Here is a 14,892-nt window from a genome sequence, read left to right on the forward strand (position 1 = left end):
AGAGGTTGGTTTCTCTTTCAGATTCCAGTTCTCTGTCATGAATTATGTGATTTGAGGCAGGGCACTTTACGATGTCTCAGGAATCTACTTTAAATGAGAAAAATTGTACCTATTTCCTACCTACCTCAAAAGATACCTCCAAGACAAATTAACTTCTATCAGAAAGATATGAGTAATTTTATACTTTTTTTTGGATTGTAAGAATGACATTAATGGAAGAGAACCTGGAAGTTACAGAGGAGAGCTACATAAGGAAGAAAATAAAACCAACCCATAATCCCATAATCATTATTTTAAACATAAAAAAACTCAAAAAAGAATACTCTCTATATGTGGTTTTGTATATTGTTTTTTTTATATATAAGATTATATAATAGGGGCGCCTGGGTGGCTCAGTCGGTTAAGCGTCCGACTTCAGGTCAGGTCATGATCTCGTGGTCCGCTGCCCATGTGTTTGAGCCGCGCGTTGGGCTCTGTGCTGACAACTCAGAGCCTGGAGCCTGCTTCAGATTCTGTGTCTCCCTCTCTGTCTGCCTCTCTCCTCTCTCTGCTTATGCTCTGTCTCTCTCTCTCTCTCTAAAATAAATAAACATTAATTTAAAAGAAAAGATTCTATATTAAACATTCCCATATATCTTAAACTTCTTTAAAACACTATTTAATGGCTGCATAATATTCCAGTCTATGGGACTATTATGACTTGCTTATTCATGGCCAGATGGGCAATAGGAGTATTTTTTTTTTCTTTAATGTAAGGGAAAGTTAATAATGCAAGAAACTTTGATTACTATTATTTATGACGGTACATTTGGAGATTTTAAAAATATACAGATACCAGTTGGAAACAATCTCAGAGACACAGAAAATGAGATTTAAAAACAATCAAGAGCAATTTTATTTTTAAAGGTCAATTCGCTTACAAGGGACACAGAGAACATGCAATAATTGCCTATAACTGCATTTCCATTGACTTCTGAGTGGTAATTTTATCTTTAACACCCCCTACTGGTTTGCCTTATGGTTTTAGTGTTATCATTTTCTTAAAAAAAAAAAAAGTGATTTCATTAGAAATCTGCCACCTTTCCAGTCCTGTCCTCTTCATTCTCTCCCTCAGAAAAACAAAGTGAGGGGAGTAGAAGCAAAAGGAAAACAAAAACAGAACGATCGATCATCACTTCATATGACCTCCCTTCCCACAACTCCACCCACTATGTGCCAGGAGCAGAGGCTGGAAAAGCAGGAGAGAATAGGGAGGAGATAATCCTCCAACCTTCTTTGAAGAACTTTGTAACTTGTTGCATTACTCATTCATTCAATAACATTGCCATGGGCTCGATATCTCAGGTTACTCAGTTTATCAGGAAGATAAACTCAGGAATGTGTGGATTCATTGGAACTAAGGGGTTAAGTCAGGTCAGGGGCAATGTGGATTCACTCTTCTCATTAGAATTCCAGGCAGATCAATTCAAAGTGCTCCTTGAGATGGCCCTTAACTAGGCAGTTGTTTGCACCACGAAAGCACTTTATAGCAAGTTGTATCTAGTGACCTTACTCCCTGCCACAGAGGTTGGTGGATGCCTGTATATGAGGTGAGGAAACCAGAAGGAGCTGATGTTCCATTTCTGATAGATCTGGCTTCCCTTCATTCATTCCAAAAGCGTTTACTGAGTGCCCATTCTGTGCACGGCACCAGTCTAAGCACATGAACAAGACAGACCATGTCCCTGCTCTTGTGGAGTATCTAGCCCAGTGGAACAGGTGAACAATGACAGAGCAAAAGGAGGGATATTCCTATTTGTTTCAACTATACCTGCGAACATTTGCAACATTCGCATTTGAATACAGATAACTCTAGGTACTATTAGGGATTCTGCTCCCCAGATTGCTTTATAGTTCATTACAAGTCCAATCAAAATCACAGCAAGAATTTCTGGGATTGTGATGAACTGATTTCAAATTTTATATGGAAGAATAATGGCTCTTGAGGAACCAAGCCACTTTGAAAAAGAAGAAGCAAGGGACTGAACCACTCCACTTGAAAATGAGACATTCAAGAAAGAATAGAAATGACAAGCGTCAGGCTGAAGTGCAGAGCTAGCAAACGTTCCAGTGGAAAGGATGAAAAATCCCCAAATAAAGCATGCATCTATAAGAAGCAAGTATGTGATAAGGACTGCTAAATGAATATAGAGTAAAAGTGTAGATTATTTCAAAAATCGTGGAGAAGACGATTTTACTAAATGGAGAAAAATAACACTGAACCCCTATCTTGATGCATTAAAAAGTGTCTCAAAATGCAGTGACTTCAAAATGTGCTAATTGAAGAAAACATTGGGGAATACTAGTTTGCCTTTGGGTTAGGTAAAAACCTCATAAACTCAAAATGTCGAGATAAATTGATAAATGAAAACAATACAAAAATGGAAGACTTGGGTTCAATGAAGGACATCACAAAACTAACAATGACAGATGGCTGGTGACAGTCCAGACGATATTTGCAATACCCAAAACTTTAGGGTGTTAACAGCCAGAATGTGCAAGGAATTGGTGCAAATCAGCTAATAAAAAGATGGAAACAACAAGGGAGAGAAAAGGACAATGGACATGCATACGCGTTTCAGCAGAAGGGGAATCTTGAGTGACAGATAATCATGTGAGAAGACAGAAAATCGGCCCAACTGGCAGTCAGAGAAGAGCCCAACAGAACACAATTGAGATTGCATTGCACGTCATCAGATTGGTAAAAACTATATAAAGTCTGACACATACCAAGGGCTGGTGAGGATGAGTTGAAAGAAAACGTTGCACAACTGGTATGAGAAGGTAGGTGACTGCAGCTCTCCTAGGGAGGACATACCTCAGAAAAACTAGACAGTTTTGAAAGACGAGAAACTGAACACTTCTCTCTAGGGATAGTTTCTCTGACTAGCCTAGAGAGCAGTGTAAGTATAGCAATATATGTGGATGTTCATAGAAGTGTTTTGGGAGCAAAACTTGAGGGTGTGTCCTGAAATATATGGATAAGTACAGTTGGCAAGTGCATATGATAGAATAGTATGCAGCAGGTGGAAATATCAAAACTAGATTTGCAGGGGCGCCTGGGTGGCTCAGTTGGCTAAGCACCTGACTCTTGGTTTTGGCTCAGGTCATGATCTCATTGTTCATGAGATCGAACCTAGCATTGGGCTCTGTGCTGACAGCAGGGATCCTGCTTGGGACTCTCTCTCTCCTTTTCTCTCCCCTCCTCCCCTGCCTGTGCACACGTGCTCATTCTCTTTCTCAAAATAAATAAATGAAACTTGAAAAAAATTTTAAAAATATGGCACAAAAACAGACACTCAGATCAATGGAACAGAATAGAGAACCCACAAATGGACCCACAAAGGTATGGCCAACTAATCTTTGACAAAGCAGGAAAGAATATCCAATGGAATAAAGACAGTCTCTTCAGCAAGTGGTCCTGGGAAAACTGGACAGCGACATACAGAAAAATGAACCTGGACCACTTTCTTATACCATACACAAAGATCAACCCAAAATGGATGGAAGACCTAAACATAAGACAGGAAGCCATCAAAATCCTCCAGGAGAAAACAGGCAAAAACCTCTTTGACCTTGGCCGCAGCAACTTCTTACTCAACTTCTTACTTCTTACTTCCCTTACATCTCCAGAGGCAAGGGAAACAAAAGCGAAAATGAACTATTGGGACCTCATCAAAATAAGAAGCTTCTGCACAGTGAAGGAAACAATCAGCAAAACTAAAAGGCAACTGACAGAATGGAAGAAGATATTTGCAAACGACGTATCGGATAAAGGGTTCGTATCCAAAATCTATAAAGAATTTCTCAAACTCAACACCCAAAAAAACAAATAGTCTAGTGAAGAAATGGGCAAAAGACATGACTAGACACTTCTCCAAAAAAGACAGCCAGATGGCCAACTGACACATGAAAAAATGCTCCACATCACTCATCGTTAGGGAAATACAAATCAAAAACACACTGAGATACCACCTCACACCTGTCAGAATGGCTAACATCAACAATTCAGGCAATGACAGATATTGGAGAGGATGGGGAAAAAGAGGATCTCTCTTGCACTGCTGGTGGGAATGCAAACTGGTGCAGCCACTCTGGAAAACAGTGTGGTGGTTCCTCAAAAAATTAAAAATAGAACTACCCTACGACCCAGCAATTGCACTACTAGGTATTTAGCCAAGGGATACAGGTGTGCTGTTTCGAAGGGACACATGCACCCCCATGTTCATAGCAGCACTATCAACAATAGCCAAAGTATGGAAAGAGCCCAAATGTCCATCGATGGATGAATGGATAAAGAAAATGTGGTATATATATACAATGGAGTATTACTCGGCAATCAAAAAGAATGAAATCTTGCCATTTGCAACTATGTGGATGGAACTGGAGGGTATTATGCTAAGTGAAATTCGTCAGTCAGAGAAAGACAAAAATCATATGACTTCACTCATATGAGGACTTTAAGAGACAAAACAGATGAACATAAAGGGAAGGGAAACAAAAATAATATAAAAACAGGGAGGGGGACAAAACAGAAGAGACTCATAAATATGGAGAACAAACTGAGGGTTACGGGAGGGGGTGTGGGAGGGGGGATGGGCTAAATGGGTAAGGGGAACTAAGGAATCTACTCCTGAAATCATTGTTGTACTATATGTTAATTTGGATGTAAATTTTAAAAAATAAAATAGGGGCGCCTGGCTGGCTCAGTCGGTTAGACGTCCGACTTCGACTCAGGTGACAATCTCGCGGTCTGTGAGTTCGAACCCCGCGTCAGGCTCTGGGCTGATGGCTCGGAACCTGGAGCCTGCTTCCCATTCTGTGTCTCCCTTTCTCTCTGCCCCTCCCCCGTTCATGCTCTGTCTCTCTCTGTCTCAAAAATAAATAAACGTTAAAAAAATTAAAAAAAAAGACAAATAAATAAATTAATAAAAAATAAAACTAGATTTACATGTAGCATATGGATATCTCTCAAAAGTGTAAAGTTGGAAGGTTAAAGTAAGAAATAAAATTTGTAGCACAATATTATTTATATAGTTTTAAAACATAGACTTATAAACACTTTTTAATGGATGCACATTTATCTAAACAGACATTTACTAGATGGACTGGAAGGTCATACATTAACTACACCAGAGTGGGTACCAGAGAAGGGAGGGAAGTGGTGAGTGAGGATGAGGGTAAAAGGGAGAAAATAAAACAAAGAGGGGCCCTGTAGGAACCGAGAAGGACTTACTATGGACTGAGAAGAAGGAGTAATTCTGTTCCGCATAGATTTTCAGAGAAGGGAAAAGATCCCCGTGGTTTGAAAAGACCCAAAAGATTTTTCAAGGAAGAGATAGGAAGTGAAGGGGTTCTGGGTAAGGTAATTAACACACAAAGTGACAGTACATCACTCCTGGCATTTCCAGAAAAAAAAATTCCCACTGACAGTATAATCAGAAAGACTCAAAATGCAATAGAATGCCCTTCATATGACATGTTTGTGTTTCTATGACATTGTATATACTTTCTCTTCTCATCAATCTCATTTTTAAAACATAAATTCAGTAAGGGGTGCCTGGGTGGCTCAGTCGGTTGAGCGTCTGCCTTTGGCTCAGGTCATGTTCTCATGGTTCATGGGTTCAAGCCCCAAGTCAGGCTTTGTGCTGACAGCGAGAAGCCTACTTCATATTCAGTCTCCCTCTCTCTCTGTTCCTCCCCTGCTCATGCTTGCTCTCTCTTTCTCTCAAATACAAATAAACGTTAAAAAATTAAAAAGAAATTCATTAGAAGTGCCTATTCCTATGAAACAGAGTTGAATGGCAGTACTTACTTTTAACAACTTTTCCCATACTAGAGATCTGTCCCTATGTTGATTATGAAAAATAAAAATATGGAGTTTTATAGGTCTCTTACATTAGTTGTATTTTGGAGGTGCTTGTGTTTTCTTTTAAATAAATTTCTTGCATTGTAACTGAGGCTCCATATTGCTAGTAAACATTCGAATACATTTTGATTCTGAAAAAATTATAGTGGTGTTTTAAAAATCTACTTTCTTGGATATTTTTACATCAAGATAGGGTTGCCAGGTAGGTGATAGATTTAAGATAAAACATTATTTGTATAGGTGGCAACATTAGGTCTCAACTGACAAGTTAAAATTCAACGTGGATAAACGTTAGCTCTGGCACTTGGGCTCAATAAAGTCAACTGCCCAAATAGAGAATGGGAAAAACCCAGCTCTATAATAATCAATGAGAACAGGATCTAGGACATTGCCCTTGACCACAAGCTTAATTTGGGGCTGCTGTGTAATGTGTCTGCTAAAAACATTAGCCCAACATTTAAAAAAAATTTTTTTAATGTTTATTTATTATTGACAGACAGAGAGAGACAGAACATGAGCATGGGAGGGGCAGAGAGAGGGGGAAACACAGAATCTGAAGCAGGCTCCAGGCTCTGAACTGTCAGCACAGAGCCCGACACAGGGCTCAGGCCCACAAACCGCATATCATGACCTCAGCTGAAGTCGGATGCTTAACCAACTGAGCCACCCGGGCACCCCAACATTAGCTCAACATTTTGCCTGCATCAGTCAAAGTACCAAGTACAAGTCACAGGCAACTGTACTGACCCCACTCCATGCTGGTCAGATGTCAAATGGGTGATTATGTCCGGTGCTAGATGGTGAAATCTTCCCTCCAAACTACCTTCATTTGTTGTAAAAATAAAACATGTTGCCAAAAATATATACAAATGGCCACTATGAGCACCTATTGAGAAGGTAATCAATATCCGTAGTTATTAGGAAATGCAAATCAAAACCATAATGAAATACCACTTTGCACCCACTAGAATGGCTGTAAGAAAGAAGACAGTAACAAGCATTGGCAAGAATGTGGAGAAATTGAAACATTCATAAATTGCTGGTGGAAATGTAAAAGGGTCCAATTACTTTGGAAAAACAGTGTGGCAGTTTCTTAAAATGTTGAAGATGAACATGATAGGACCCAGCAATTCTGCTCGCAGAAATCTATCCAAGAGAAATAAAAATACACATCCACACAAAAAAATTTGCTTATGGATACATAATAGCAGATTATTTACAATACTCAACACATGGGAGGGGCGCCTGGGTGGCTCAGTCGGTTAAGCGTCCGACTTCAGCTCAGGTCATGATCTCACAGTTCGTGGGTTCAAGCCCCGCGTTAGGCTCTGTGCTCACAGCTCGGAGCCTGGAGCCTGCTTTGGGTTCTGTGTCTCCCTCTCTCTCTGTTCCTCCCCCACTCGCACTCTGTCTCGCTGTCTCTCTCTCAAAAATAAATAAAGCATAAAAAAATTTACAAAACATGGGAACAACCCTATGTCCACCGGCCAGTGAGTGGATTAAAAAAAGGGTAAGTATGTGAGAAGACAGATGTGCTAATTAACTTGATTGTGGTAATCAGTTCATAAAGTATATGTGTGTCAAATCATCACGTTGTACACTTTAATTACATGCTACTTTATGTGCTAATTATACCTCAGTAAAGCTGAAAAATTAATCTTAAAAACTGATGAATGGGTAAAGAGAGTGGCATATATCTGTACAATGGAACACTATCTGGCAATAAAAAGGACCAAAGTACCAGTACATGGCACAACACGGATGAGCTTCAAGAACATCATGTTCAGTGAAAGAAGCTAGACACCAAATAACACATATGGTAGGATTTAACTTATATAAACTGTTTAAAATATGAAAATATGAAGAGGGGCGCCTGGGTGGCTCGGTCGGTTAAGCGTCCGACTTCAGCTCAGGTCACAATCTCGCGGTCCGTGAGTTCCAGCCCCGCATTGGGCTCTGGGCTGATGGCTCAGAGCCTGGAGCCTGCTTCTGATTCTGTGTCTCCCTCTCTCTGCCCCTCCCCCATTCATGCTCTGTCTCTCTCTGTCTCAAAAATAAATAAACATTAAAAAAAATTAAAAAAAAAAAAGAAAATATGAAGAGATGGAAAGTATAGTAGGGTCTGCGTAGGGCTGAAGGTGGAAATGGAGAATGACGATATATGGGCTCAAGGTTTCTTTTCAGGATGAAAGAAATGTTAAGTTCGATTGTTGCGATGGTTGCCCAGTTCTGTCACTATCCTAAAATGCATTGAAGTACACACTTGAAAGGAGTGAACTTCATGGTGTATAAATGATATCTCAATAAAACCACTGAAAAAGACAAGAACAGCAATACAGGTTCATCATAAAAACTCAAAGAACGTAAAAAATTAAGACAAGAAAACAAAAGGGCACCTGGGTGGCCCAGTCGGTTGACCGTCTGGCCTTGACTCAGGTCATGATCTCGCGGTTTGTGAGTTCGAGCCCCGCATCGGGCTTTGTGCTGACAGCTCAGAGCCTGGAGCCTGCTTTGGATCCTGTGTCTTCCTCTCGCTCTGCCCCTCCCCCACTCGTGCTCTGTCTCTTTGTCTCTCTCTCTCCCTCTCTCTCTCTCTCTCTCGCGCGCGCGCGTGCGTGCGCGCGCTCAAAATAAATAAATAAACATTAAAAAAAAGAGAAGAAAACAAAAAACAGTAACAAAAAACATGAGGCCAAATCCCCCACATTCTATAACCCAGAAATAACAATAGTCAATATGTGGGGACCATCATTCTAGATACCTCTTTAATGCACAGTGACAATCAGAAGATCTAGACAAGTAATGGCAGATAAATAATTTTGCACAATAGTGTACACTATATGTGCTATTTTCATCAGTTCAATTGTTAAATCGGATTTTGCTTGACGTTAGTGAAATAGGTGTGATATTGTTAAGAGACAGGTAAGAAAGGAGACTCCTGAATCAGACTATTTGGATTCACATTCTGGCTGTGCCCCTTGTTGGCTACAAAATCCTGCAAGTTCTTGAATCTCTCTACACCTGGGTCTCTTCAATTGCACCTAATGCTGATGATATCTGTCTCACAGGTTTATTGTGAGGGTTAATGAGACAATCCTGTAAAGAGGTTGGTGTAACAGTTGGCACAGAGCAAGCATTCAAAAACTGTTTACTGCTGATTTGCAGTCATTATTATCCCAACATCTTTAAGGCACACAGAATGGAAAGCTCAGGATGATGAAAAATCCAGTACCATGTCGATGAAAGAATGGTTAATGGTCACTGGAATGGTTCACCTGGAGAGAAAGATAAGGTGAAATATCAACCATGACTCTATATTTGAATGTCAAAAGTTAACCCCAGGGTGCCTGGGTGGCTCAGTCATCTAAGCATCTGAGTCTTGACTTAGGTTCAGGTCATGATCTCATGGTTTGCGAGATTGAACTCCGTGTTGAGCTCTGTGCTGATGGCCAGAAGCCTGCTCGGGATGCTCTCTCTCCCTCTCTCTCTGTCCCTCCCCTGCTTATGCTCTCTCTCAAAATAAATACACATTAAAAAAAAGAAAAGTTAGCCCAAAGATCTATCACGTGAACAGCAACCATAACAAAGCTAGAGTGGTACTGTAAAATATATAATACCCCTCCCCCAAAGATGTCTAGATACTAATACTAATCACTAGATCATGTGGAAATGCTACCTTACATGGTAAAATTAATTTCGCAGATGTGATTAAGTTAAACATTTTGAGACAAGAAGATTATCTGGGATTATCCAGATTGGTCAAACGTAATCATAAGGGTCTTTATAAGGGGGAGGCAAGAGAGCTAGGGACAGAAGAGACACGATGATGAGCAGAAGAGATGGTGATTGGGGCACGGAAAGTGGCAGCTGGGAGGGGGTGGGGACAAAGATTTGAAGACACTGAACTGCTGACCATGAGGATGAAGGAAGGGGCCAAAGAATATGGAAGGCTTGAGGAGTTGGAAAGGCTAGGAAATGGATCCTCCCCAGAGCCTCTAATAGGCATGGAGCTCCACCATCTCTGGTTCTAGAACTTCTTATCCCCACAAATGTAAGGCAACAAATTTGTGTTGTTTAAGCCACTAATTTGGGGTAATTTGTTTAGAGAGACAATAGGAAACTAACACAAGAGCTTATACTAATATCAGACAAAGGAGACTTCAAAACAAAAACATGTGACGAGAGATAGAGAGGGACATTTTATAATGAAAAAGGCTCAGTCCATCAGGAAGGTATAACAATCATCCATATATATATGTGTGTGTGTTTGTGTGTGTGTATAACATTCATATATATATTCATATATATTTGTATATACATGTATATACCTATATATGTAATATACATATATATGTATATTACTATATACATGTATATATGTATATATACTACATATATATGTATATGTATATATATACATACATATATATATGTATATATATATATGTATACATATATATATATATACATATATATATATATATGACCCTTACCTCACACCACATACAAACATATGTGTCAACAGAGCCGCCAAATAAATGAAGCAGAAACTGACAGAATTAAAAGATAAAATTGAATGATAATAGTCAAACTTTTATATTCCACTTTTAACAATGGATAGAACAACTAGGGAAACACAATCAACAGGAAATAGAAGACATGAACGATGTTATAAAACAACTGGACCTAACAGGTCTCTAGAGAACACTCTACTCAACAAGCACAGAATATACCTTCTTCTCAGGTATTCTGGAATATTCTACAGGACAGACCCTATGCTAGACTAGAAAACAAACCACAAAGAACTTGAAAGAACTGAATCATACAAAGTATGTTCTCCAAGCACAATGGAGCAAAATTAAAAGTCAATAACAGAGAAATTTGGGGACCTCACAAATATGTGGAAAGTAAACGATTCTAGCCAGTGGCTCAAAGGAGAAGTTACAAAGGAATTTAGAAAATACTTGGAGATGAATGAAAATGAAAACACAAGATACTCAAACTCATGGTTGCAATTCATGCAGCATTTAGAGGGAGATTTAGAGTGTAAAAATGAAGACCTCAAGTCAATGACCTATCCTTTTGCCTTAGAAACTAGAAAAAGAGGAGCAAACTAAACCCCCCAAAAGCAAAGAAATAATAAAGACTAGAGTGGAAAATAATGAAATAAAGAATAGAAGAGTATTAGAGAGAGAATCCCAAGCAGCTCTACGCTATCAGCACAGAGCCCACTGCAGGACTCGATCTCATGAATTGTGAGATCATGACCTAAGCTGAAATCAAGAGTCAGATGCTAAACCACTGAGCCATCCAGGCACCCTGAAATTAACAAACTCTTAGAGGAACTAGGCGGGTGGGGGTGGGGTGGGGAAGAAAAGACTCAAATTATTAAAAGGAAAGAAGAGGGGACTATCATTACCAACCTTTTATAAATACAAAGGATTACAAGGAATACAGTGAACAATTGTCTGCCAAAAATTAGATCATGTAGGTGAAATGTATAAATTCCTAGAAAGACACAAAACATCACATTGATGAAGAAATAGAAAGTCTGCCTAGACCTATAACAAGTAATGAAAGTAAAGAGTTTAAATCACTTAAAAACAAAACAAAACACAACATAACAGAAAAACCCTAACAACTTCTTACAAAGGAAAATCCCCAGCCTACATGGCTTCACTGGTGAATTATACCAAAGGTCTAAGAAGAATTAATGTGAATGATTCATATATAGACTCTCCCAAAAAATAGAAGAGGAGAGAATACTTCCCAATTCATTGTATGAGGTCAGTATTACTTTGATACTGAAGCCAAGACAATAAAAAATATCCTGCAGATCAATATATCTTATAGATAGAGGAGCAAAAATCATCAGTAATATATTAGCAAACCAAAACCAGCAACTTCAAAAGGATTCAACACCATTACTAGGGGAGATTTAATCCCAGGAATGCAAGCTTGAATAAAACACATGAAAATCAATTAATTTCATAAGCTGTATTAATAAAGCACATAAGCTACGTGTTCATCTCAGTAGAAGCTGAAAAAGCACTTGACAAAATCCAACACATTTCATCACAAAAGCATTTGACAAACTAGAACTAGGAATAGAAGGGAACTTCCTCAACCTGATAAAGATATCTATGAAACCCACAGTTAGCATTATACTTAATGGCAAAAGACTGAATGTTTTCCTTTAAGATTGGGAACAAGACAAGAGTGTCTATTCTCACCAACTCTATTCAACATTGTTGAACGCTGGAGGCTCAAGCATGGACAATTAGGCAAGAAAGGGAAGTAAAAGTTATCCAGGTTGGAAAGAAGAAGCAAAACTATCTCTGTTTGCAGAAGTTACGATCTTGTGCATAAAAAAACCAAAGGAATTGACAAAAGTACTATTAGAACGAGTAAGTGATGTCACAGTTGTAACATTGATATACAAAAATGAATTATATTTCTTTGTTTAAGTTTATTTATTTATTTATTTATTTATTTATTTTGAAAGAGAGAGAGAGAGAGAGAGAGCATGTGTGAGCAGGGGAGGGGCAGAGAGAGAGAAGGAGAGAGAGAATCCCAAGCAGGCTCCACACTCTCAGTGCAGAGCCCTACACGGGGCTTGATCTCATGAACTGTAAGATCATGACCTGAGCTGAAATCAAGAGTTGGATGTTTAACCGACTGAGCCACCCAGGAACCCCATGAATTATATTTCTATACAGTAGTAATGATCAAACAAAAAAAATTAAATTAAGAAAATTTCATTTATAACAGCAACAAAAGAACAAAATACTTAGGAATAAATTTAACAAAAGATATATAAGACATAAATAAATGGAAAGGCGCTCCAGGTTTCTGGATTGGAAGATTTATTACTATTAAAATGACAATACTCCCAAAATTAATCTACAGATTCAGCATAATCCCACTCAAGATCCCTGATGCCTTTGTGGGTGTTTTGTTTTGTTTGGGTTTGTTTTGTTTCGGTTTGTTTTGTTTGGTTGCTTTGGTTTCATTTGGTTTTGGTTTTGGTTTTGGTTTTGCAGAAATGGACAAACTAAACTTCATATGGAAACGGAAAAGAAGGGTACCAAGAAGAACCAACGTGATCTTGAAAAAGAAGAACAAAGTTGTAGAACTCACACTTCTACATTTCAAAACTTACTACAGACCCACAGTAGTCAACACAGTGTGGTACTGACATAAGGATAGACAGATTGATCCATGGAATAGAGTTGAAAGTCTAGAGATAAACCTGCACGTTTGTGACCAGTTGATTTTTACCATGGATGCCAAGACAATTCAATGAGGGAATCAATAGTCTTTTCAAGAAATGGTACTGGGACAACTGGATAGCCACGTGTGAAAAAATGAAGTTGGACCCTTACCTCACACCACATACAAACATTAACTCAAATGGTTTATAGGCCTAAAGTAAGAACTAGAATTAACACTCTTAGAGGAAAACATAGACATAAATCTTCATGGTTTTGAATCAGACAGTGATTTCTTGGATATGACTCCAAAAGAATAAACAACAAGTGAACAAATAGATAAATTGGACTTTCATTGAAATTTAAAACTTTAGTGCTTCAAAGGGAACAATCAAGAAAGATAAAAAGACAATGCACAGAATAGGAGAAAATACTTGCAAATCATTTATCTGGTAAGCCATCTGTGTCTAGAATATATAAGGAAGCCTTATAGTTCAATAACACAAAGATAAATGTTTCAATTAATAGAATAGACAATTCTTCAAAGAAAATATACAAATGGGCAATAAGTACATGAAAAGCCTCTAACCTTATTAATCATTAGGGAAATACAAATCAAAACCACAACTACCTTTACACCCACTGTGATTACTGTAATAAAAAGGACATCAAATAACAATTGTTGGTGAGAATGGGGAGAAAGTAGATCCCTCTCACACTATGACTGGAATGTAAAAGGGTGCTGATCATCTTGGAAAGCAGTCCGCAGTTCCTCAAAAAGACAAACATGGAATTACCACAGCACCTAGCAATTTCAGTCCTAGATACACTCAAGACAAGTTAAAATCTATCCACACAAAAACCCGTACACAACTGTTTGTAGCAAACTTATTTAATAATAGCCGAAAGTAGGGGGCTCCTGGGTGGTTCAGTCGGTTAGGTGTCCGACTTCGGGTCAGGTCATGATCTTGCGGTCATGAGTTCAAGCCCCGCGTCAGGCTCTGTGCTGACAGCTCAGAGCCTGGAGCCTGCTTCAGATTCTGTCTCCCTTGCTCTCTGCCCGTCCCCCGCTCACACTCTGTCTCTCTCTCAAAAATAAACATTAAAAAAAAAATAACAATAGCCCAAAGTGGAAACAACCCAAACGTTCATGAATTGATGACTCAATTAAAAAATATATATGATCTATCCACAATGGAATATTATTTGGCAATAAAAAGGAATGAAGTACCAATAACCTGGTACACTATGGACAAACCTTGAAAACATGATCCTAAGTGAAAGAAGCCATTCAAAGAAGACCACACATTTTATGAGCTCATTTGTGTGAGGCGTCCAGAATAACGCAAATCTATAGAGAGTGAAAATAGATTAGCGGTTACCCAGGGCTAGGAGGGTTAGGAGAGACTGATGATTGTTAATGGGTATGGTGTTTCCTTGCAAGGGGATGGATGTGTTCAAAAATTGGTGGTGGAGATGGTGGCACAATTCTGTGACTATACTAAAAACCACTGGATCACACGCTTTTTCTTTTCCTAAGATAAAGCTTTTAATTAGGAAAAGAAAAAGAAGCAAAAAATAGAAGTCATAATGTGTTACTTCATTTCCAGAATGAACTTCCTAGTAACTAGATCCACCTGAAAATGGAATGGGCTGTTTTTTCCAGTTGGCGAGCTCTCGGTCCGTAAGCAAGTAGTCAAACTGGAAGTTGACGATTGTTAAGAATGTCAATCCTTCCTTTCTAGATGCACAAGGTCCTGGAACTGACCATAT

Source organism: Panthera pardus, unplaced genomic scaffold, assembly GCF_024362965.1.
Source record: "Panthera pardus isolate Hobbes unplaced genomic scaffold, ASM2436296v1 HiC_scaffold_11, whole genome shotgun sequence".
Classification (NCBI taxonomy): Eukaryota; Metazoa; Chordata; class Mammalia; order Carnivora; family Felidae; genus Panthera; species Panthera pardus.